Source organism: Schistocerca serialis, chromosome 9 (assembly GCF_023864345.2).
Source record: "Schistocerca serialis cubense isolate TAMUIC-IGC-003099 chromosome 9, iqSchSeri2.2, whole genome shotgun sequence".
NCBI classification, from domain to species: domain Eukaryota; kingdom Metazoa; phylum Arthropoda; class Insecta; order Orthoptera; family Acrididae; genus Schistocerca; species Schistocerca serialis.
In genome coordinates, this window is record NC_064646.1 from 297,181,769 (window position 1) to 297,205,061 (window position 23,293).

Consider the following 23,293-nt stretch of genomic DNA (forward strand, 5'->3'; position numbering starts at 1 on the left):
TCCGTCTTCGTCTTCATCCCCGTCTTCATCTGTCTTCATCTCTAGGGCCCACCGCGTCTCGCGTATTTATTCACTTCAGTTCACTGGAGGTGAACGACTTCACGGCCATTGCCTCTTCTGTCACGTTGAAAAGCTTCTCGAAGAATCTTCTTGACCTCGGTCATTGGCTCTTGGAATGTAGGCGGGGGCCTTTGCTCACATGCGACAACTGAGAAACACGTGAGCCAGTCGGGCGATGCCCTGATGGCTGAATCGACAGCGCCTGCTTATGTGGAACTTGCTGACTTCACGGTCATTGTCTCTTCTGCTCTGCTGTTGTGCCCGCTGTGTGCCAGTATGTAACTCTCCAAACTAAACCAAGTTTTCCATTTATATTCTAATTTCTAGTTCACTTTGATTTCACTAATTTATTTACTTAAGTACCACTCAACATTACTATGGAAATGCGATCTTTCTCTGTAATTATTACTACTCTGCCAACGGTTGTCATACGGGTGGTGTCTGTTTTGGTCACGATTTGTGTTGTGAGAATAGCCGTGTCGTGTCTAGTTATTATTTCTTTCATCGCGGAATTGAGATGGATGTGACCTGTAATTGTGTTCCTGTTTTCACGTTCAGCGATTGTCAGTGTCAATTTCTAATTCTTCTAAGAGTCCCTGAAAAGCTTTAATGTAGTCTTTGCAACGTCCTGCCAAAATAATATGTCGTAAATGTTCAGGTAATTTGGTTAAGCAAATGCGGATGAGTTCTGAGGGTCTGTATGGGTATGACAGGTACTGATTCTTGTGCAACATGTCTCAAAAATATTGTCAGTGTCAATTTCTAATTCTTGTAAGAGTCCCTGAAAAGCTTCAATGTCGTCTTTGCAACGACCTGCCAAAATAATATATCGTAAATGTTCAGGTAATTTGATTAAGCAAATGCGGATGAGTTCTGAGGGGCTGTATGGGTTTGGCATGTACTGATTCATGTGTAACATGTCTTCAAAATATTTCACAAGACTGGGAAATTCAGATTGTTCGAAATGTTTCATCATTATGATGCTATGTTTTACTCGGTCTTGTGTAGCTTGAGACCAATATGATGAGAGGAAGGCATGATAAAATTCTCCTTCACTGTGGCAATCATGAATGACCGATCGCATTCTTACAGCTGGTTCATTCTCTAAATAGCCACACCTAAATTCTAATCTGTGCTCTAATTACCAGTTGGGAGGAAAACAATGAGGGAATTCATGAAGCCATGCTTGCGGATGAATGTCGTTGCCGGAATTCTTAAATGTTTTGAATTTACGTGTACTAATAAACAGCTTATAGTCAAAATCAACGTGTCAGCGAGTCGCATATCAGTCATTGTTACGTCGTGTCGGCTGTTTCGTCTCAAAATTCGGTGCACGTTGCCAATTTCTTTCATAATTTTCGAAGTACCCCGTGTTATTATTTTGTGGCTGTTCCGTATTTCTATGTCCCTCTTCCCGTATTGGAGCGCGCGTGTCCTCTGAAATACGTAATTCTTGTATTACCTGTGTCAGCTGATCATGTACTTCCCGGATTTCTCTTTGGTGTTGCGGATTAATTTGATTCTGATTTCGTTTGAATTTCATAATTTGTTCACACTCTTCTGTGTCATTAAAGACTACCAGTTTTGTGTCATTCAGAATATCATCTACCTTTGTAGATAAATTATTTAGCTGATCCGAAAGTTCAACTACTTTCTCTGATAATGAACTAATTTCCTCCATGTGTCTTTCTGAACCAATTTTCTGAGTATCTACTGTGTCCTTTAAGTTTTCCTGAGATTTGCAAGTTGCGTAACCGAATTGGTAGATGCAACTGAGTCAGTTTTAGCTTGCAAGGTCTCATGATTTTCATGAACAATAGTTTTCAGTTCTTTTATGGCTGCTTCGTGATTCTGTAATGCATTTTCATGGCGCGAAAAAATGGGTTGGAAATGTTCACAAATTTGTGTTTTTACGTCATTACAGACTTTTTGACATTTCGATTCAATGTTATGTAACTCAGTAGTTAAATCTTCACGTGTTTGTTCAAGCGTGGTGTCTAACTTCCGAAGATTTTGTTTCATTGTGTCTAACTTTTGAAGCTTTTGCTGTGTTTGTCTCTGATTTTATTCAAATTGTGTCTAACTATTGAAGCTTATGCTGTGTTTGTCTCTGATTTTGTTCCATTGTGTCTAACTTTTCAAGCTTCTGCTGTGTTTGTCTCTGATTTTGTTCCATTTGTTGCATTAATTGCAATAATAATGTATTAGTATCTGGAATATGTTTCTCCATGCTTTTTGGCAGTGCATTTTCACCGGCAACATTCACATTTTGACAAGCAGAAAATGAGGACCCAAAAGTTGAGTCTACAGTATTTGCAATACTGTGTTCTGTCATTTCGGATTCCTGAGGCGAGCTGTTGCCGACCGATCGATCGATAATGCTTCCCTGTTCACTACTTGTTTCACTGTCTACACCATTATTTGCCGCCCGCTCCATTTCCCTATGCACAATTACCAAATTACTACTTCGAATGTCTGTTAATTCATTACACAGCGATGCTGATAAGCTACGCTCGTCGTCACTATTATTTCTCAGTTTACTTTGGATCCTAGTGTTACGTTTTTCACACGCCGTTATTGTCACAATATTTCACACGATTACACAGAAAAGCACAATTTGAAGAGCGAAAATAAGAGAACACATTAACATAGCACTGAAAATAATATCTAGTTAATTGCAAGCGCAGCTGCGAAATACTTGGTGCAAATCTACATGCATGCCACAACTGTTTTACTGTACAACAATGAAAGACTGCAACTACAAAGGAGATTCTCTCTACAGTTACACGCTAGCAATAAACAAAAGCTACACTAATTACACAAACTACAAGAAAAAATCATAAGATTCCAGTGAGGTATCCTCGGCTAAGGGTCGACATATGAAACGTCCCCTTAGAAAAATTATACATGACTGTGCTTAAACTGACACACAATAATTTTTTAGCGCAACGCAATCTGACTTTCAACAATCCCTACAAGAGAATGGCCCTGACGAAATTAACCTATACATTTCACAAATCACTTACCTCACAAAAATCTTCGTTACTCGAACTACTGCAATACAGCGAGCGCCACTACTGCCAGCTAAATAAAAGATTCAAACTACTGAAGGCACTAACTACTGATAGGCATAGTTATCAAATGAAAGATTTTGATAAAGAACAAACAATGTATTTACCTTAATAGTGTTCAAAAGTCATAATATATATAGCAGTCCATGACATCCAATAATACAAATTTACTCTTTCTGATGGACACACGTCCAGATCGTCCGCTCTCAAAATTCTGCCATCTCTCTCCCCACATCCACCACTGCTGGCGGCTCACCTCCAACTGCGCAATGTTACGCGCTGTTAACATCCAGCTGCCCAACACTACAATGGCAGACAACAATGCAAACTAGCCACAGACTGCACACAGCACAGCCAGTGATTTTCATACAGAGCGCTACGTGGCGTTACCAATAAGAAAACCTAAACAGCCTACTTACAAGAGGATTAACCTACTGATGAGCCATGTTTGGTACATAAAACTGCATATGAAGAACATAAAGATCTCTCAAGACGTCATGCTGGAGGTCGAATTTTAGCTGATAAAGCTAAAGCAATACTTGCGAGAAAGGAGACTGGTACGGAGAAGTGCACTGCAGCATTTGTGGTTGATAAAAACATGCATGGTTAAATTCAGTTGGGCTCGAGTGTAAATGTAAAGCAAGTTACGAACGCTGCACATCATCAATTGAAGAAGAAGAAGTCCGGAGAGGGGCGAGTAAAGAACTGTATCTGACAGCGATGTATAAAGCTAAAAGCGCTCTGGCTGAAGCACCCCAGCTTCTACCAATACCCAAGACATCAGGCAGAATTACTCCCTTCCACATTGCTGGCCTCGCAGGTCTCGCAGTGAGGAGTTCACTGGCTGGCAGTGCTGCATCTATTGCCAGAACAGTCAACAACAGACAGAACTCCGAGGAACAGCTTGAGGAAGCAATGAGACATAATTTCATGATGGAACCAGCAGTCATTGGAAGAGAGTATACCTGAAACTATATAAGAAAGGACTAGACCTCTTCATAAATAAAAAGAAAAAAGTCAATTATCTATCCTACCAGATAGACCGCATACATATACAGATCTGTTAAAGTTCGTTAGGAAAAAATCAGCATCCCAAGATTCCGTGGTGTGTTTTTGCAGGTTACATTAACGAAGACTATATGGAATGGAATTGTGAACTGAGATGTTGCTGGGGGCTTAGAACAGCTGCGTATGTCAAGAAAAATTCAAATAACGTCTTCTATTTCAACTCATTTGGAGACCTGCAGTCACCAGAAGAGTTACAACCGACAGAAGATGTATGTTCTACAATTTTCATAGCTACGAAGACTTTAATAAATACTTACCTTGGCATCTGTGCATCATGTTACCAAAGAAAGATGTATAAGAAGGTACATTAAATGTCCACTCATCAGTTGAGGCTCAGGTGCAATGTTGTGAACTTTGACTTCAAAAGAACGATCGTCAGGATTATGCGCGAATTACTTCTCACCAATTGCTCTAAGCAACAGGGAGAGATGTATTGAGCTTATTAGACAGGAGACGTACAGCAGAATTCCGAATATCACAGAAGATAACAATAAATTTCATCTGGAAATTAATGATAGAAAAGAAATTGTGGAAATAGTACCTGGTGCGTAGGATATGACGATATAAACGACGTATTAAAACGGTCTGGAAAAGGGATTGTGCTACGTGCAAACATCAGTACACTTAATGTAAAATAGTGACACCAAATGCAGTGATTCTCTTTAAGCAGAAAGGTTCAATAGAGCGGCTACTTTATTTCATAAAAGGACCGGTTTTGAAGAACGACCCTAACAAATTTTACTTATCTGACTAGTCAGTGGGTACACTTCCTATCAATTCAATTCTTATCGAGTGTAACATTGAACAAACTATTCTCTTAAGGAAAGATTGTTTCATGCAATTTACAGATTCTTCCCATCAGCTGGAGCAGGGTATAAGATCGTTGAGGAGCCTACCAACGTTATTTACCTCCCAGTAACAGTTCAGACATTGGACTACGTGGGTCTGCGTATTGTGGACTAGGATGACCACTTAGTTGACTTTTTTGAGAGGAAATCATTGTATAACTACAACTAAAGTGGAACCAATAGTGACCTCGAACATGCACAGACCCACAAGCGGCGGTGGCCTTCAACCAGTCAGTACTCACGGCAGTTTCCCAGCGTCCTCACATTATCACTGAAGACAAGATGGGTGTAAGGTATAAAACCAACGTGCACAACGTACAGTGCAGCACTTGTTAACAGAGTAGCAAGGTTGATTACATGTGCAAACAACAAGTTCCTTAAATCAGTAGGTCTGAAACATCCCAATGACATCGTTCGATATAAGTAGCATAGTGGTATATGACGAGCATATCAGGTTACCTTCCATGCAGAAAGCTGTGGCACTCATCTATTGTTATATTGGCAAGTAAATTACAAATTGCAGCCATCGGTCGTCCTTTTTAAATTTTATTGTGGAGATCTAGATTTCGGCTAGAAGCTAGCCATTCTCAATGCTAAGAATACAAGAAGTACATAGTTAGGTGATGTCATAAAAAGTTACAAGTAATGGCTTAATTCATATGGTTTGTATATTACATACCACATTGATTTTCGCTCAATGCATTTAATTCCCTGTTCGTCAGGCTTCATCCACAGATCACTGAATACCACTGTTTGCGGAAGGTAGGCTGTATGGAGAAAACATAGGTTGGTTACATGGTGCCATCTACGTGAACTATATATATAAACTTCAAGGGAAGTAAACCACTTCAAATTTGCATGAGAATTACATAAAATGAAACATAATTAAAATTCTTACATAGTCGTCCGACTTATATTTGCCAGCAGGTAATAAAATTTCCATGTTCACTGGATGTGAGCTCGTTATTATTATTAAAACAGTTAAATTATGTCAGGTGGGTAAAACTTTTTTAATTTTTTTTGCTCAAGGAGTGAATATGGAAATTTTATTACTTTCTGGCGAATATGAAATAAATCGGAAGACTATGCAAGAATTTTACTTATGTTTCATTTTATGTAATTCTCATGCAAATTTGAAGTGGTTTACATCCCTTGAAGTTTATGTACGTAGTTCACATTGATAGCACTATGTAACTAACCGATGTATTCTCCTGTTCTCCTGTCTTCCGCAAACAGTGGTATTCAGTGATCTGTGGATGAAGCCCGACCAACAGTGGATTACATACATTGAGCGAAAAGAATAGTGGTATGTAATATACAAACTATATGAGTTAAGCCATTACTTGTGACTTTTTATGACATCATCTAACTATGTACTTCTTGTATTTTTAGCATAGAGAATAGCTTGCTTGTAGCCGAAATCTAGATCTGCACAATAAAATTTTAAAAGGACGACTGATGGCTGCAATCTGTAATTTACTTGTCAATATAACAATATATATATATATATATATATATATATATATATATATATATATATATATATATATATAGCTGCAAATAGTGTTGCATCTACTCATGAGAGTGTAAAATTACTTTGAAGTTGGTTGAAAAAGAAATAAATGTGTACCTCACAATCTGTGTGTGATTTCTTTTCACCCCTGTGAATTCCATGGTTCAAATGTAGTAGCCACTCCTCACTCCTCTGGTTTTTGGCACACTTCACCTACTTGAAAGACCTCAGTGATGCAACAATGTTTGCTGATAATATCTCTATTATGCTGGTACCTTTTGTGTATGCTATGAATACAGTATCTTTAAATATGAATTGTCTACATAAGCAATGATATTCACGCCTTGGGATATATATATATATATATATATATATATATATATATATATATATATATATTTCTAAATAACAACAGCAAAAACGTATGTTAACGAATTTCTTCGTTTATTCAATTCTCAAAGATATAATCTGATTCTTGAGAGACAATTTAGTTCTTGAGGTACAATTTATTTGTAATATTCAGTGCAGAGATACTTCGTTTTACACAATAACAAAAAATTCACTGGTTGAAATAGTTACAATTTTCAGATATATAAATCCATGCTCAAAACTAATTCAGTGATACTTTTAGTCTTACACTACAATTAAATCCCTCAGTCCCAGTAGCAGGAGTTACATGGTTGTTATAGAAGAGCAAATCTGATGGACTGCAAACTACGTATATATACATCTACACTTAAAAGCTAACCAGTATTGGATGACTAGCGGCAGGTGAAACTTAAAAAAAAAAGAGAAGAAAACCACTATTCTGCTTACATGATGTGCAAGGTAAGTATACACATTTATGACCTACATATTTTATGGATACAGTGTGCAGATATTTAAACTAAAGTTCCTGTCGACAAACATTTTGCACAGATATTTTTATTTACAAATGTACATAGTACATATTCCTCATGCACATGCTGTGCTGAAATAAATAAATAATTATTTCGATTACACATACACAAAAAATGACTTACAATTGACAAAAGGGTCATATTATTCTGTAACATTTAGACACAGTCACATTCTCTCCACTCACTCAATCAGACTGCCACCCTCTTTCTCTTAACAAATGAATAGTGTGAGTATGAGAGAGTTCCAATCTCAGTATCACAAATGAGGCGACAGATTGACTTAAGATTTCAGCACAATGTCCACCTCATGTCTCTCAGTCGAATAATACTTCGCTGTACTATATGTCGCAGCTGTGGTGGATCACTGTGAACACCACTATACAGGCACTACAAATTGTCTTGCATAGAGTGGGCCCTCCATAGTGTATGATGCACACCCAATAATTGAAACTACCTGTATCGACAGAACGTAACTGTTCTCGGTGAACTTTGTTACCCATTTAAAATTTGATTTTCTTGCGCCCCAACACCCCATTCGGCTATACACAAAATTTCAGGATTTTCACATAAATTCTCCGCTGTTTTGCCGAAAATTGATTTATTGAGCAATAAAAAAAATATTTCTCGAAGTTACACATTCTGGAAACCCTCATATTGTATTCAGATCAATATACTTCTTCAAACAGGTGGTTGCTTGGAAGAGGTAGCCCAGGTGATTCTACCCAGCCTTATCCCCAATCTCAGCCACTGCTAGAGATTGCAGTAGTGAATAATATACCTCCACTTACTACCCAGCGTTGTCAACATATTTTAGATGGATTCTCCTTGCAGAACTAGTTGCTCTAGACACAGTGGCATATGAGTGCGCGTATCATACCAATTAATAGGATGTGTGAGGTCTGGCTTCAACACATACCCATTAGACTCAGCAGCCATACCCTCCATTTTTCTGTAGAAATTCTTGCACACTTTCTCAGGCAATATCGTAACACGCCACTTGGCAGTGACGGTAGCACACTGTGCGCATGTGGGTTACTAATATCCGTGTACATTACATAAGTGAAACCGATGGATGCGTTGAACATTTTAACCCTACGTGGTTTATTTGCCTTTGACTGCCTATGGACACATTGGCAAAGTACACCAGGGATCCCCCGCTCAAAGAAGCCAAAGGAGCTTGTCAGAATCAGTCAATAGTTCAATTTAGTGCTCCGTTTTCTTGAGGTTAGCACCCCATGACAACCCAGATGCAGTGTAATAATAGCTGGGATCCAGAGGCTATGTGGTCATGTATAGACTTCGGAATTTCTCGAAAGCATCCGCAAGCAAGCTCACCTACATGTCTATGTAATGCTGCACATACTCCTCTAAAGCCGAAATGTTGAATTACCACCACACATTACAACCTGCTCATACTCTGCGTCCGATATGAGATCGCCTGTAAGGTTGCTGGAGAATGCAGTTATGTCGAGTAGCTTGGCTTTGTTGAGTTTTGCCATACTATACAAATACTTGTATGGAAAGAACATCTCCCGAGTCACAAGTTGAAACTTTTTCCTGTTGGGGAATGCAGCTAGAGTGATGTGCATATCCTTTTGAGGCAGAGTTTCAAAAAGTTTCTGGAGTGCTGCCTTAATAAAACGCAGCGAGTCAAGGTAGTGGAGCATAATACCTGGCGTCATGTGTTTAGAGAATGAAACACACTTTTCAGTACTCTCAGGCTGGACACTGACCAGATTCTTCTAAAAACCGAAATTAGCCAATGAGAAAGTAGTCTTGAAAGAAATGTGACAGACGCCCGAACAACTGATATGCATTGATACTATGACATAGTGCATTGATAATGGCTAGGCACTAGCTGAAATCTATATTTGCGAAATAAAATCTGCAAAAAAAGGATGACTGATTGCTGTGCTCTATCATTTGCAAACTAGAAAGTGAGCGTCATACCTGCTCAAATTATGAAAAGAGATGAGTATATATAGCGATAATTGATACCTCAAGTTGCACGCATTATGGGCGGCGCTATGGAGTTTCCCCTAAGATGACAGTAGTCGCTGCGAGGAGTTTCCATTTTTCTATCTAATGGCAATCAGCTGCGTTGTTGTACAAATCTTCATTCTCCTTTGATCTGGTCATGGGGACGTTTTCGCTGTAAAGCTTATCAATCTCCCATGAAAGTTCCTAGAGCTCAGTGAGGAGCCAAACCGTAGGTTCAAATGGCTGAGGTCATCAGTCCCCTAGAACTTAGAACTACTTAAACCTAACCAACCTAAGGACAGCACACACATCCATGCCCGAGGCAGGATTCGAACCTGCGACCGTAGTGATCGCACGGTTCCAGACTGTAGCGCCTAGAACCGCTCGGCCACTCCGGCCGGCCCAAACCGTAGGATTATCCCCAATATAAGATTTGTATCAGGTAATACTTCAATCATAGGATGATGCAACCTGCTACACCGCCACATATGGTACGTGTTTTCCTGTAAAGGTAGTAAGAGAGGTTGTAGGGTCGTTTCCATAGCGGGTCATTGGAGCAAGGAGGCACTCGAAGTCGGCATACACCAGAAATGGGCATCGCTGCTGATGGTGAGTGTTCTTAAAATTAATGAATTTATTTTCTTCAGCAGTCTACTGGATGCTTTTCCAATAACTTCTCTAAGGAAAAGACATTCAGACGCCTTAAGCAAATATTCTCTTTACCATTGTGTACACTCATTTGGGATGCTGATCCAGCAGCAATGATAATTGTCTTTGTTCATTTCCTTCATCTGGGAGCAGCAGCATGTTACACTCACCAGAAATTTTGAGAAATGGATTGTTCTGATGATTGTATGTTTATCCAGCTTATTCTGCTCACCTGATTTGAATTACTTTAGGCCATAAACATGAGCAGATATTCCGGTACTCTGTGCCTGAAATTTAGGTATCTCCTGGATCTTGACAGCGAACTCGATACCATTAGAGTTATAACACTTAGGAACGTGCGTACCGCTAAGACAAGCATTATCACTTTCATTTTTGATGTTACTACATGCCTTCTTGTCAGCTAAATCCTTAGGAAGCTTGATATATCTGGAACCTCTAGTTTCTGGATCATAGACATGCGTATGGATGTCAAGGTGTACTATTGAGCTGAATGCTTTAGCCACACCACAAACTTCCATCTCAGAAAACCGGCACAGTTTAGCACTCAAGGTGGATTCATGAAACCACTTGGTGATTGATGTGCTCTGTGATATCACACCACTTTCCCGCCAAAGATAGTGGAGGCTTGTCTTTCAAAATCAGAGGCATGTTTGGGGTGGGGGGAGGGGATTGACAATTCAATGCAATGACAGAGCTGCAATGAATGGTGTGATAAATGGTTAAAATGGCTCTGAGCACTATGGGACTTACCATCTCAGGTCATCAGTCCCCTAAAACTTAAAACTACTTAAACCTAACTAACCTAAGGACATCACACACATCCATGCCCGAGGCAGGATTCGAACCTGCTACCGTAGCTGCCGCGCGGTTCCAGACTGTAGCGCCTAGAACAGCTCGTTCACAACGGCCGGCAGTGGTGGGATACTGTGGATCGTTAACTACCTTGAGGAACTTCGTTTCCAGAATAGAAGGGAACACTTCCATAAACCATACAGGGTCATGGAACCTCCCTCCTGGGTTCTCCATACTAGTGAATGAGATTCGCTCTTCAAAAGTGTCCGACGTCACCGAGTATTGCGATAGTAAAAAAGAAAAGTTACAGTTGTCGGTTTGAATACATACTTACCCAGTAATTCCCATTCCTCAAATTGATCAGGGTGCTTGCCGTTGGCGCTGTTGCTGTTTACTGCAGCTGAACGCTTCATGGTGGACATGGGTGAGTGTGCTATCTAAAACTCGATGCACTGACAAGGACACTGGCACACTGACATTACCATGGATGATATCAGAATGAAGATGATTATGGTGAGGGATATGCTTTACACATCTTGACTTATTCAGTATTATCCATTAGGAATGTAATACTCTGATGAGAGGTGAAAATCTCAGTTTGGACAGGGAGAGAGAGATAGATAGACAGATAGAGAGAGAGAGAGAGAGAGAGAGCAAGCAAGTCTGGAATTTCCTGGTCAAAGGAATGCCACCATCTGATACTCTGTTCACGACCTCGAAAATAATGGTTCCTCAGGTGGGTAGGCAAGTGTGTCAGCTCAGACCAGTAGCCCCTGGCAGCCCTGATAATTTCTCTTCATGGTGCAAAGGACAGAAGCTGCATGTATGTGGGGTAACATAATAGTTCCACTGGCTGCTGCATGGCAACACTCGTGGCATGTGCTAGCATGCATTATCTTGGGCATTCCATTAGCCCCCAGGCTTTCACATTGAGTGGAGCTGGCAGTGCTCGGTACTTCGACTGATGCCAGTGGCGCCCTGCTGGCAGATGTGCCCAACTTGCACAGTGTGCAGATGCGCACACTCAGCACTCTGCGATCTGGCCATCAGACACACATGTCGGCAACCCAAAGTGGCAGTAATACGTCACAATTCGTTCCATTCCTTGGTGCTTACAGTTATTATATCATGGAGAAAGGGGGAGGGGAGTCACCCTGTCTCCCACAAACTGATTAAATAAAGAATATACAAACTGAACAATATTCAACAATATGTTATTGTATCAATTGACATTGATTTGAATTTCTCGTCATGAGGTCATTCCTCTCCAGCAGCTCAGCATAGACTCAGTCTTTTCCCTGCCAATTGGATTGGGGAGGGTGGATAAGAGGGAGTGTGGGAAGGGCGAAGGTGGCTGGGGGATTTCCCAGGAGGGAAAAAAGTGGCCCAGAACTTAATTGGAGAGGGGTGACAATACCTTTTCACAGAGGGGTGGGGGAGGAGAAGGGGGATGGGGAGGTGGGGGGGGGGGAGGGTTCTCAGAAGGATGGATTATCCCCAGGGAGTCATAAACTTCTTACCATAACAACAGGTTAAGGGGAGAGGTGGGGCAGGGTTGGTTTAAGTGATCCATCTGATTGCTTTGCACACCAATTTTGATACCAAAAATGCAACAGAGCACTCTTTACCCCATTGCCTCGAAAAAACAAGCTATTCTTTCTGTTAGTTTTGCTCGTAAGCAGATTACAGTTATAATACGATAGACAGTGCTGACTACAGCCTATTTCGTCACGACAGAATGTCATACGTAACGTTACCAGATGACTCTGTACAGTAATTTCCGGCAGCAACATCAGCAGAGGTTGAAGCACGCTGAGGCTGTTTATTAACGCCAAAATAATATTCGACCAGACCTTGTCGCCGCAATTTTCAGCCTTTCATTCAGCGAACCTTAGTAAAGAGTTCAAATTAGCAGCAGTAAATACAAATGACGACACGAGTACAAGTCAGGGCTCGTAGAAAGAGAAAGCCACGTCAGTGGCTGCTGTGACTTTTCACGCACGGCGTCCGTTCCTGAATGTACTTCTCCGAGCACGATTTTCATTACGTGCCGTTTAACAGGCTTCAGCCGAAGCCCGTCTGGACTCATGTTTGGCGGAAAGGCCTTGAATTGCGCAAGTACAGGTGCTGAAGAACACACCTCACAGCCAAAAATAAGCTGGAAGTGGACGCAGCTACAGTTGGAAGACTCGAAGGTGAAGACATACGCGACGAACCAAATGTGCCGGAAAACCTGTCTACACGGAGAATGTATTTCATCATCAACACTCATTTCAGTTTTGGCAATGTAGAGGTAATTTTTCCAAGCAGCAATATCATCCAAATAAATTAATATGTGTGTTAAAGTTTAATTCATTATTTATATATTATTGCGTCATCATCATTAAAGATTTCATCCATTTTTATTAAGATTTCAAGGCTTTACTTTCATGAGTAGGTCGTAAGAGATATCTAACGCCTACCCAACTTCTCTCCACTACAGGTTGGAATTTTGAAGCATTACAGAGATGTCTTTATTCCATTTTCCGGCATCTCGTCTGTAGTTATGAAAATTAGAAGGATATGTATACGAAAGACGTTCACAATGATACCCATGACTCCTTGTTTCTGCTGTGCTGGAAAGTGTGGGGGAGAAGCTTGCGGATGGCTAGTTAGTTTGTCCCTCTTGAAATTTGAGGCGTAGAGTTTGTGTTCAATAATTTGAAAGCATTTCTAGGAAGTACTGAGATTGTAAATAATCGTGGTTAAAGAATAGCCGAACGCGACCGAAACTACTGTCTCAGAAACGGCCACATAATTGGGTTTGATTATTTATCACGCTGTACACGAATGAATTCTCCTTGGCGTGGATCTGTCCTGCAGTCGATGCGACGCTTTACAGGACAGACCGAAAATGATTTCCTCAAATACTTCTCTGTTGCTTCCTCGTAGTCTTTATCGAGCTAGAGAAAAGGAATACCCTTCCTCTTATTGCAAACACTAATCGCAATAACATATTACCTTTTGTTCGTGGACGATCAAGCTTCGGAAGGCTATATTCACGTTTACACGACTGTGAGATTGTAGTAGAACCTGGAGACAGCAGTAAAACTACAGTGCAGCTGTAGTCGTCTACGCCTTGTTTGTGAAATCAAATGTAAAAGTTCGAACGAAAAAAGTTTGATCTTCTGTCTTCTGACTGGTCTGATGCGACCGCCTCAAGTTCCTTTCCTGCATGAAACTCTTCATCTCAGAATAGCACTTCCATCCTACGTCCTCAGTTATTTGTCGAATTTAATCTATCTCTGTCTTCCCTTAACAGTTTTTACCATCTATAGCTCCCTCTACTACCATGGAGGTTATTCCCTGATGTCTTAACACGGGTCCTATCATCCTGCCCTTTTTTTTGTCAATGTTTTGCGTATATTTCTTTCTTCACCGATTCTGCGAAGAACCTCCTCATGCTCTATCTCACCAGGCCATCTGATTATCAACACACTTCTCAAGCAACGCTTCGACAATCTTCAGTTTCGATTTTCCCATAGTCCACATTTCACTGCCATACAGTGCTGTGCTCCAAAAGTACATCCTCAGAAATTTCTTCCTCAAATTAAGGCCAATGTTTGATACCAGTAGACTTCTCTTGGCCAGAAATGCCTTTTTTGCCAGTACTAGTCTGCTTCTTAAGTCCTCCTTGCCCCCTCCGTCATGGGCTGCTTTGCTCCCATGGTAGCAGAATTCCTTCACTTACTTCGTGATCACCAATTCTGATAGTAAGTTTCTCGCTACTTCTCATTACTTTTGTCTTCTTCCAGTTTACTCTCAATCCACATCGTGTACTCATTAAGACTGTTCATTCCATTCATCAAATACTCTAATTATGGTTCACTTTCACTGACGATAGTGGTGTCATCAGCGAATCTTATCACTGATATCATTTCATTCTGAATTTTAATCCCACTTTTGAAACATTCTTTTATTTCCGTCGTTCCTCCTTCGATGTATTGACTGAATGGTAGGGGCTAAGACTCTCATTTGAATCTCACACCCGTTTTAATCCGAGCACTTCGTTCTTGATCTTCCAGTTATAGTGCTCTCTCTTGGTTCTTGTACATACAGTGCATCACCCGTCTTTTTTCATATAGCTTTTTCCTATTTTTTCTGGACTTCGAACATCTTGCACCATTTTACGCTATCGAAGTCTTTTTCTAGGTCGACCAACTACTAATCTACCAAAAAAGAAAAAAAGTGGAAGCCCAAGATCGACCCCCACGAAGTTCAACACATCGCAATATGGAGTCGGAGATCTACGAATTCTGTATTCGAATTAAAATTAAATACATAATAGACTATGGAAAGAGAGATGGTTCAAATTGCTCTGAGCACAATGGGACTTAGCTTCTGAGGTCATCAGTTCCCTAGACTTAGAACTACATAAACCTAACTAACCTAAGGACATCACACACATCCATGCCCGAGGTAGGATTCGAAGCTGCGACCGTAGCGGTCGCGTGGTTCCAGACTGTAGCGCCTAGTACCGCTCTGCCATCCAGGCCGGCGGAAAAGGAGAGAACATGGCAATCTCGATTCAGTGCTAGGAGGCAAAGCTTTAATTATCACGCCGGAAAACCAGTCTGAGGGCATGAAACTAGGTATTGGTGTGGGTGCACCTCTACATATTCACCCTAGAATGCGACATATTGTTGTGAACGATGAGTAAGTCGGCTGAGACCTTAATTGTAAAAGTATTCATTTTGACTCTCCAGGAAACGTTCCATCTTGAGAATCATTGTATCTTTCGTTTGGAAATGCATACCAAGCTATAGTTTCTTCATCCAAGCAAAAGAAAAAAAATCGAAACGGCACTCGGTTCCAAGTGCAAAAAATATGAGGTTGTGGGCAACATTTGATAGCCGAAGGAAGCATCAATGGTGGCCTCAACATGAGCTGGGTCGTTGTCGTGCCACAAAAACACCCCTTTCGACACCACCGTTCCACGCTTCGTCTTAACAGCCTACAGTAACTTCGTCTGGAGATTTCAGTAGTATGGTCCTGTAATGATTTGCCTTTTATGAGCATTACATCCAGGTGTCACAACTTGTCAGTCTAAGAATACACACATCTTCAACTTTCCCTTTTATGGTTCGGCCATCGACGATGGTGAATCCACATATTTCAAATGTCTGCTTTGTTCAGTTGTCTGGAGGTCACAGTCAAGTACACAAATGGTTCAAATGGCTCTGAACACTACTGGACTTAACATCTATCGTCATCAGTCCCCTAGAACTTAGAACTACTTAATCCTAACTAACCTAAGGACACAACACAACACCCAGTCATCACGAGGCAGAGAAAATCCCTGACCCCGCCGGGAATCGAACCCGGGAACCCGGGCGCGGGAAGCGAGAACGCTACCGCACGACCACGAGCTGCGGACTCAAGTACACAGTACTCGTTCACGATGATCGTGCGGATAAAGAAGTCATCTGAATTGGCCTGAGTCAGCAGAATCATTTCCGCAGTCGTCACTGTTCCGAGGGCTTTTTGAATGGTCGTGAACTATTATGGAATCCAGCGAGCGGTGACGATTTTCGTATGTAAAATGTCGTGCAAGATGATGGAAATTGATCAATATCTCATATTCACCTTCTCACTATCGTTTCTTTTGGGCTAAATCGGTCTTCTAACTGCAGGGCCTCCACTTACCTTGAGATTCCTTGTTACTTACAAAGAAGTGCCCTTCCACTTCGTTCTTCATCATCCAAATTGTTTTCTCGCACTAGAAGCGTCTCCGCTAGCTAATCACTTAGTCATATGCTAGCGCATTGTCGTAGTACTTTTTTATCATCTTAGGATGGATTGCTGCAGCAATGTTACCCTCGAAAAGCGTAAGACGTATTAGCGCACGGTTTTCCACTTTATCAGCGGATTGAACAGTTGTGTTTTGATTGATCCATCTAGCGACCTGCTGAGGTACTGTGGTGCGGGGTTTCACTGTATACCAGGACTGTAGCAGAAATTTACTTGCAAATAAGATCTAACTTTTTCTGAGTGATAACTGAAACTTAATGACTTACTTCATAGACTGTTTCATGTAGGCTATATATTTTTTTTATTTTTTACTGATTTATTTAACCTGCTCTGATTAGGGCTATCACGCCCTCTCTTACAATAGACCAGGGTTTCACACATAAAGTAACATTTTTGCAACAAAGTTAACTAAGAAACAACAATTTTAATGTGAAATATAGTATTAAAATGATTTAAGTGTCTACAGTGACAATGCAAGTAAATAATACTGACTGTAGACTGATAAAGATAATACTGTCAGTACTTGTTCTACTACTGTTGTTGCTGCCAGTTATAGTGATAACAATAATAAATAATAATAATAATAATAATAGTAACAATAATGGCCCGCCAGATTAGCCGAGAGCTCTAATGCGCTGCTTTGTGGACTCGGGTACGTGTGACAGCCCTGGATTATATCCAGCCGACTGATTAACGACGAGGGCTGGTGTGCCGGCAAGCCTGGATGTGGTTTTCAGGCAGTTTTCCTCATCCAACTAAGTAAATACCGGGCTGGTACCCCCATCCCACCTACTCGCAGCCATTTGAAAATGTTTGCACTATTTCATGGCTTACATTAGATGCAGACAGCTCCTGTTACTAACATTGCCAAATCCATAGTAACACAGCTGACCCCGATATGGAGTGGGACACAGGCCCAAAAACGAAACTTTGAAAAATAATAACAATAATGGTAGTAGAAGGTACAATAAGAATTTATGGGCGTTAAAGATATGTTTTCTGATGAAGTGAGTTCTAGAGAAAGGACATTTATGGAGACAGCACCAGCTACAAATACTAGGAAATGAAGAAGATCTGCTCAAAAATAAATAAATAAATAAAAACGATGTTCAGCAGTGCACGGCTCATGTTCATGCCATTTATTGTTTGTCATCTTCTATTACGGTACTGCCGCCTCATTTCCTTATTCCATTTACTGGCGTCACTAACTTCCTGCCTTACTTTTCCGTGAGCGACAGTAGCAGCGGGTATCGATAAGTGCACTGTCGTTCCATCTCTGGAGCGACCGATAGTATTTCCTGATCGTCGTGTGTCTGGCAGTCAGTTGGAGATGGACCAGCAGTGCAGTCAGGACGCAGCAGCAGTGACGTCGTGGACGGAGTGCCGGCGAGGTGCTGACAGCCAGTGCTCGCCGACCGCTGGCGACACACATGAACTGTCCGACGGAGGGAGATTGGAGCGGGACGACCGTTGGTTGGTCGTTTTGTTGGTTGTGTCATCGGCCGACGTATATTTGGTCCTTTCCGGGTCTGGGCACTCGGTCGGTTGGCGTGGAGCAGCAAGGAAATCTCCGTCGCACGTACTCTGGCCGGGGACGCTGGCGGTCTGCATGCATGGTTGGAGTGTGAGGTGCTGCTTGCGAGTGCTACGAAGTTCGTCGCCCACCCATCTTGGACATGAAAGTTGAGTCCTCACTTAATCTACTATCGAGCCTCAACTGTTTACATTTCTTCGTTGGATCCTGGTTGTCGCTTTTGGGACATTCCCGTGAGCAACCACGTGTGTGCATTCAAGTCGGTTAAGATTCCAGCCGTCTTCCTGTGGAGTTAATTTATTCCCTGCTATTGAAGTTGGCCAGCGGTATCTTCTGCCTTGTACCCGTTGACGTTCTGGTCTTTGACGTAATTTTCGGCAGTGTATTTTCCTTGTTGTGTTGTTGCTGTCCAGCACGGCATGTAGTTCGACAGCTGAGGTGTTGTTGATCGTTGTGGGCGCCAATATTCTGTGTGTCGTTGTATTGAAATCTTGTGGTCGTTTAGCTGGTTGTGTCAAGTGGAACTGATTTGGTTGATAGGTCGGCCGGCTGTCTGTCAGTTGGGTTGCCTTCCAATTAAGAGATGGTTGGTGAGACTGCCTGTCTCGCCTAAACGGGCGTTAGTGTTACACATTCAGGCCGACACTTGGAACTTCTGAGCGCCGTTGCGTGTCTGTTACATAGTGAGTTCTCTGTTTGAGTTTTAGTTATTTGGTTGATGTGTGGCCTTCAGCTGAGTATCAATATCTCTTAAACTGATTTTCTTGTCTTGCCCTTACTTAAGGCATGAGATTCTTATTCCTTTATATGGGGTCTTCAGCCGAATTTTACATGAGATGTTTTAAGATAAGGCCTTCTGCCTTTTAAATTGAAACTCTTTTTCTAGGCCTTAAGCCGGTAAACATATTTTGTTGATATGTGGCCTTCAGCCGAGTATTAATACCTCTTAAATTAATATTCTTGTCTTGCAAGGCATGAGATTGTTATTCTTTATTGGGGCCCTCAGCCGAATTTTATATGACATATTTTAAGAGAAGGCCTTCTGCCTTTTAAAATTGAAACTATTCTTTCTATGGCTTAAGCCGTTAAATTATTTGCTGATATGCGGCCTACAGCCGGGTTTTAATATCTCTTAAATTAATGTTGTTGTCTTGCCCTTAAGGCATAAGATTGTTATGTTTTTGTATGGGGCTTCAGCCGAATTTTGGATGGAATGTTTCAAGATAAGGCCTTCTGCCTTTTTATTGAAACTCTTCTTATTGTTTAATATGTGGCCTCCAGCCAAGTTCCATTAAAATTAAATTGCTAAAGCCACCAGCCTGTTTAGATTGAGGATTTAGAAGATATTTTTGGGTGAAACCTCCAGAAGAACCTTGTATTTCAAATTTTTGCTTAGGCCTTGCGTCTTGGATTTTGAGTGTGGCCTTCAGCCGATCTAAAGTTAATCAAAGGAGGGGGACTAAAATTTTGATTGTTTTGCATCCTTGTTGTAATATTGTGTGTTGATAAATAAAGTTTGTATGTTGAGGGCAACTGGCAGGAACTTATTTTGGCCCCTTTCCACAACCTAATCCGCTCTGCCCTGCTAGCCCAGGCATTTCAGGTGTACAGGGTTATCGAGTGCATACAGAAGCAAACAATGGTAATCGTTATTGTTGCTTCAGTAGATCTGTCGGTTAACTCTCTTCTGAAACTAGAGATGTTCTCACAGTCGCGTAAAAGTTCTCTAACATAAAGGTTATTCCATAGTCGGGTTCCTGCGAGTGGGAAGGACTTCGAGAAAGTAGCTGAACGATGGAGAGGGACGAAAAGGACTTTGCTTTGGTGAGAATGGGTGTTTCTGCATTATAATGGTTCACCACATTCATCTAATTGATTGATGAATCTGTGAGGTACTTTACACAAACAGTACAAAATAGTTTTGGTTGAACTTGAATCAAAGGAGACTAAATTTAAAAAAAAAAAAGAAAAAAAGAGTGGAGACAGGAGAAGAATGTAATAAATTCATTAACACTATCGGATGTGAATTTTTTAAGCAAACAGCAAAACCCTTTTTTATTTATTTCGTATTGCTCTATTTTGTGGCTTATCAATCAACAGCAGGCGAGAATGTTTTTCAGACTTTCACCTCCAGTCATCTCTGTAATAGAACTTCAGTATATTTTCTTGTTCCGGTTTTAAATGACAGCATTTATTTTTTGTGTGCTACGGCCTTTTATCTGAAATTACAAAAGTTGCTCCAGAAAAGAAAAGTTTTTCGTAATGTGAAAAATATTCCAAGGTACTATATCGTCATGTATCTACAAACATCCTAGAGAAATTTAAATGTGTTGCAACAGAGAAAAAGCTTTTCATTACTGTACTTAAAAGTCTGTTACATTATTACTCTACTACATCCCAAAATAGGTAGGGAAATCAAATTAGGAGATGCATTATCAGAAACCAGTTAGAAGTTAAAGACATTACGAAATAGGAACTATTGAAAACTAAGACAAATTTCCATTTTCAAGATAGATAAAACTGTTGAGACGTTAAATAAACTCAGCCTGTTGCTAATATCACATGTTCCATGGTAGGAGACCCTCCATTTCAAGCTGCAACTTGGTGCACAACAGGTACAGAACTGCTTCAATGTCCCCTCGTTATATAACTATTTTTAAAAATATTTAGAATTATATTCATCATAAAGTACTGTAATTGAAGAACTAACGACTCCCAAATAGCTTTAATATGTTATGCAGCACATAAACTTCTTGAAGTCAAAATATTTACAAATGCTGCACAAAACGCAACACATGTTTAACGACAGCAAAAGCAGCAGATATGATGGAAACTGTCTATGGCACTCTATAGTTCAGATTCCTTCACGTGACTCTGAAGTCTAGAAATCATCATTTATCCCTACCTACGTTGTATTCTATGGTTAACACACTCCTCTACTGTTTGCTCGTTGTTTTATTTGTTTTTATTGACATCAATCACGATTATGTTAATCTCCCGACTTTTTCGACTTCATATTTTTAATTTTCAACATCAACCTAACATTATTGATAAATGAATTAAAATATATTTTCTGAATGTTTTCTAACTGTATGTATTACATTTACTGCATTTAATTAGATAACAATGTCATTTATAATCTTGAAGTCATGGAAGATACACTGATGAAATACAACATTATGACGGCCTGTTCAGTAGCTTGTTTGTCCGTATTTGGAACGGAATACATCACTGATTCCGGTTATGAGGAACCCGACAGTTTGTTGATAGATTTGCAGAGCTAGTGGCATTAGATGTTTACGGACAGGTCATGCAATTTATGTAAATAACGGGCCGCTGATTTGTGTATGCGGTGATGGCGCCTGGTGTAACAACAGGATTTACATCAGGTGCATTTAATCGCCGAGATATCAATGTGAGTTCACAATAATGCTCCTCAAACTACTGTGGCACGGTTCTGGCTCCGAGACACGGACAGCTATACTACTGAAAGACGACATCTCTGTCGGGGAATGGATCGTGCATGGAAGGATACTGGTGGTTCGCAGCTGTCAGTGTGTCTTCTACTACTACCACAGGTCCCATGCAGGCGCAGGAAAATGTCTCCCATGGCGTAATACTGCTTCCACCAGCCTGCGTCCATGTCCAGACGACCGTCGAGCTAAGGAGCAAAAATGTGATTACCCGAAGAGCCGACAAGTTTCCATTGACCGACAGCCTAATCACGGTAGTCACGCCACTGCAGCCGTAATTCAAGACATCGTTTGGCCAACACGCGAATAGGTAGGGGTGGTCTGCTGCGGAGCTCCATGGTCAACACTCCACGATGAGCGGTATGCTCCGAAACACTTGTGAGTGCACCAGCATCGTGCACTTTCGGCAGAGATGCCACAGATCACCATCTAACCTACTTTACAGAGTAGGTAAGCCTCCGGGAGAGTCGTGGACATCCAACCTTTTAGCGCCCTGTGGTAGCCTCACTGTCATTCGGCCTCTTTCTGTAAATGCTCACGACAGAAGCACATGAATATTCGACCAGCTTCGCCGTTTTTGAGATATTCTGACCTTTGTCAAAGTCGCTTGTCTCAATGGAATTCCCCATTTGCAGTCCATATCTTCGCCAGGGTGATTCCCCGTCCGTGTCTGCTCCGCTTACATACTTTTGCCACCGCGTCACGCACACAACTACACCAGGCGGCGTCCAGCACCGCGGCGGGCAGTTTTCGTAATGTTTTGGCTCGTCAGTGTACAATCCGTAGATGGCTTAATACTCCGAAAATATCCACTTTTTCTACACTAATGAATTATGCTTACCTTTTTGGTACGAAAGTTATCTACAGTCAAAAAACCCATTTTACTTGCAATGAATTTCCAGTATGTCATGCAAAGTCTGGTTCTTGCGGCAGGACATGTTTTGAATTTAAACGAGTCAGTTATAATGGATGAATCAAGAAAAACTGGCTGACTCCCTATTTCGTGAACTATTGAAGACGTCGCGACACGATTTTCCGCATCTAAGAGTAAGCATGGGTACACACAATTCTATTGCGTGTTTAGTCCTCTTCACTCTTTTGTCATCCGAGATACTAAACCAACTATGGTGTCTTTAATTGGCACAGTGTACTTTTCAACGGAGTTTGAAAGCTCCTGAATAACCGAGTTTATTGGTGTAACGGTTGTTAATGATGACGTTGAAAGTTTCCGGTGAAGCTTCCGGGAAAATGTTCTAAAAACAACGATTTGTCACTTTATAAAATATTTATTCACTTAGTTGAAATCAAAGTCCCGCGTTTTTTTGTTTTAGCCGCGATGCTAGCTCTTCATGCAGTCAAAGTAACGACTCAAAACCTGTACTGTCGAGCGAATGAAAGCAGATCGACTTATTAGTGGCAACTGCTTAAATTCGAAGGGGGGGGGGGGGGGGGGGGGAGAGAACAATAAGGCTTTTAATGCAGACTTTTATTTGAACCAAGAGGAAAAATTGTATACTTTACACTTGACACAAGCATTATTATCAAGCCACTCAATGAAACATTCAAAGAAAAAGACTGTTTTTCCTAAAATTATTA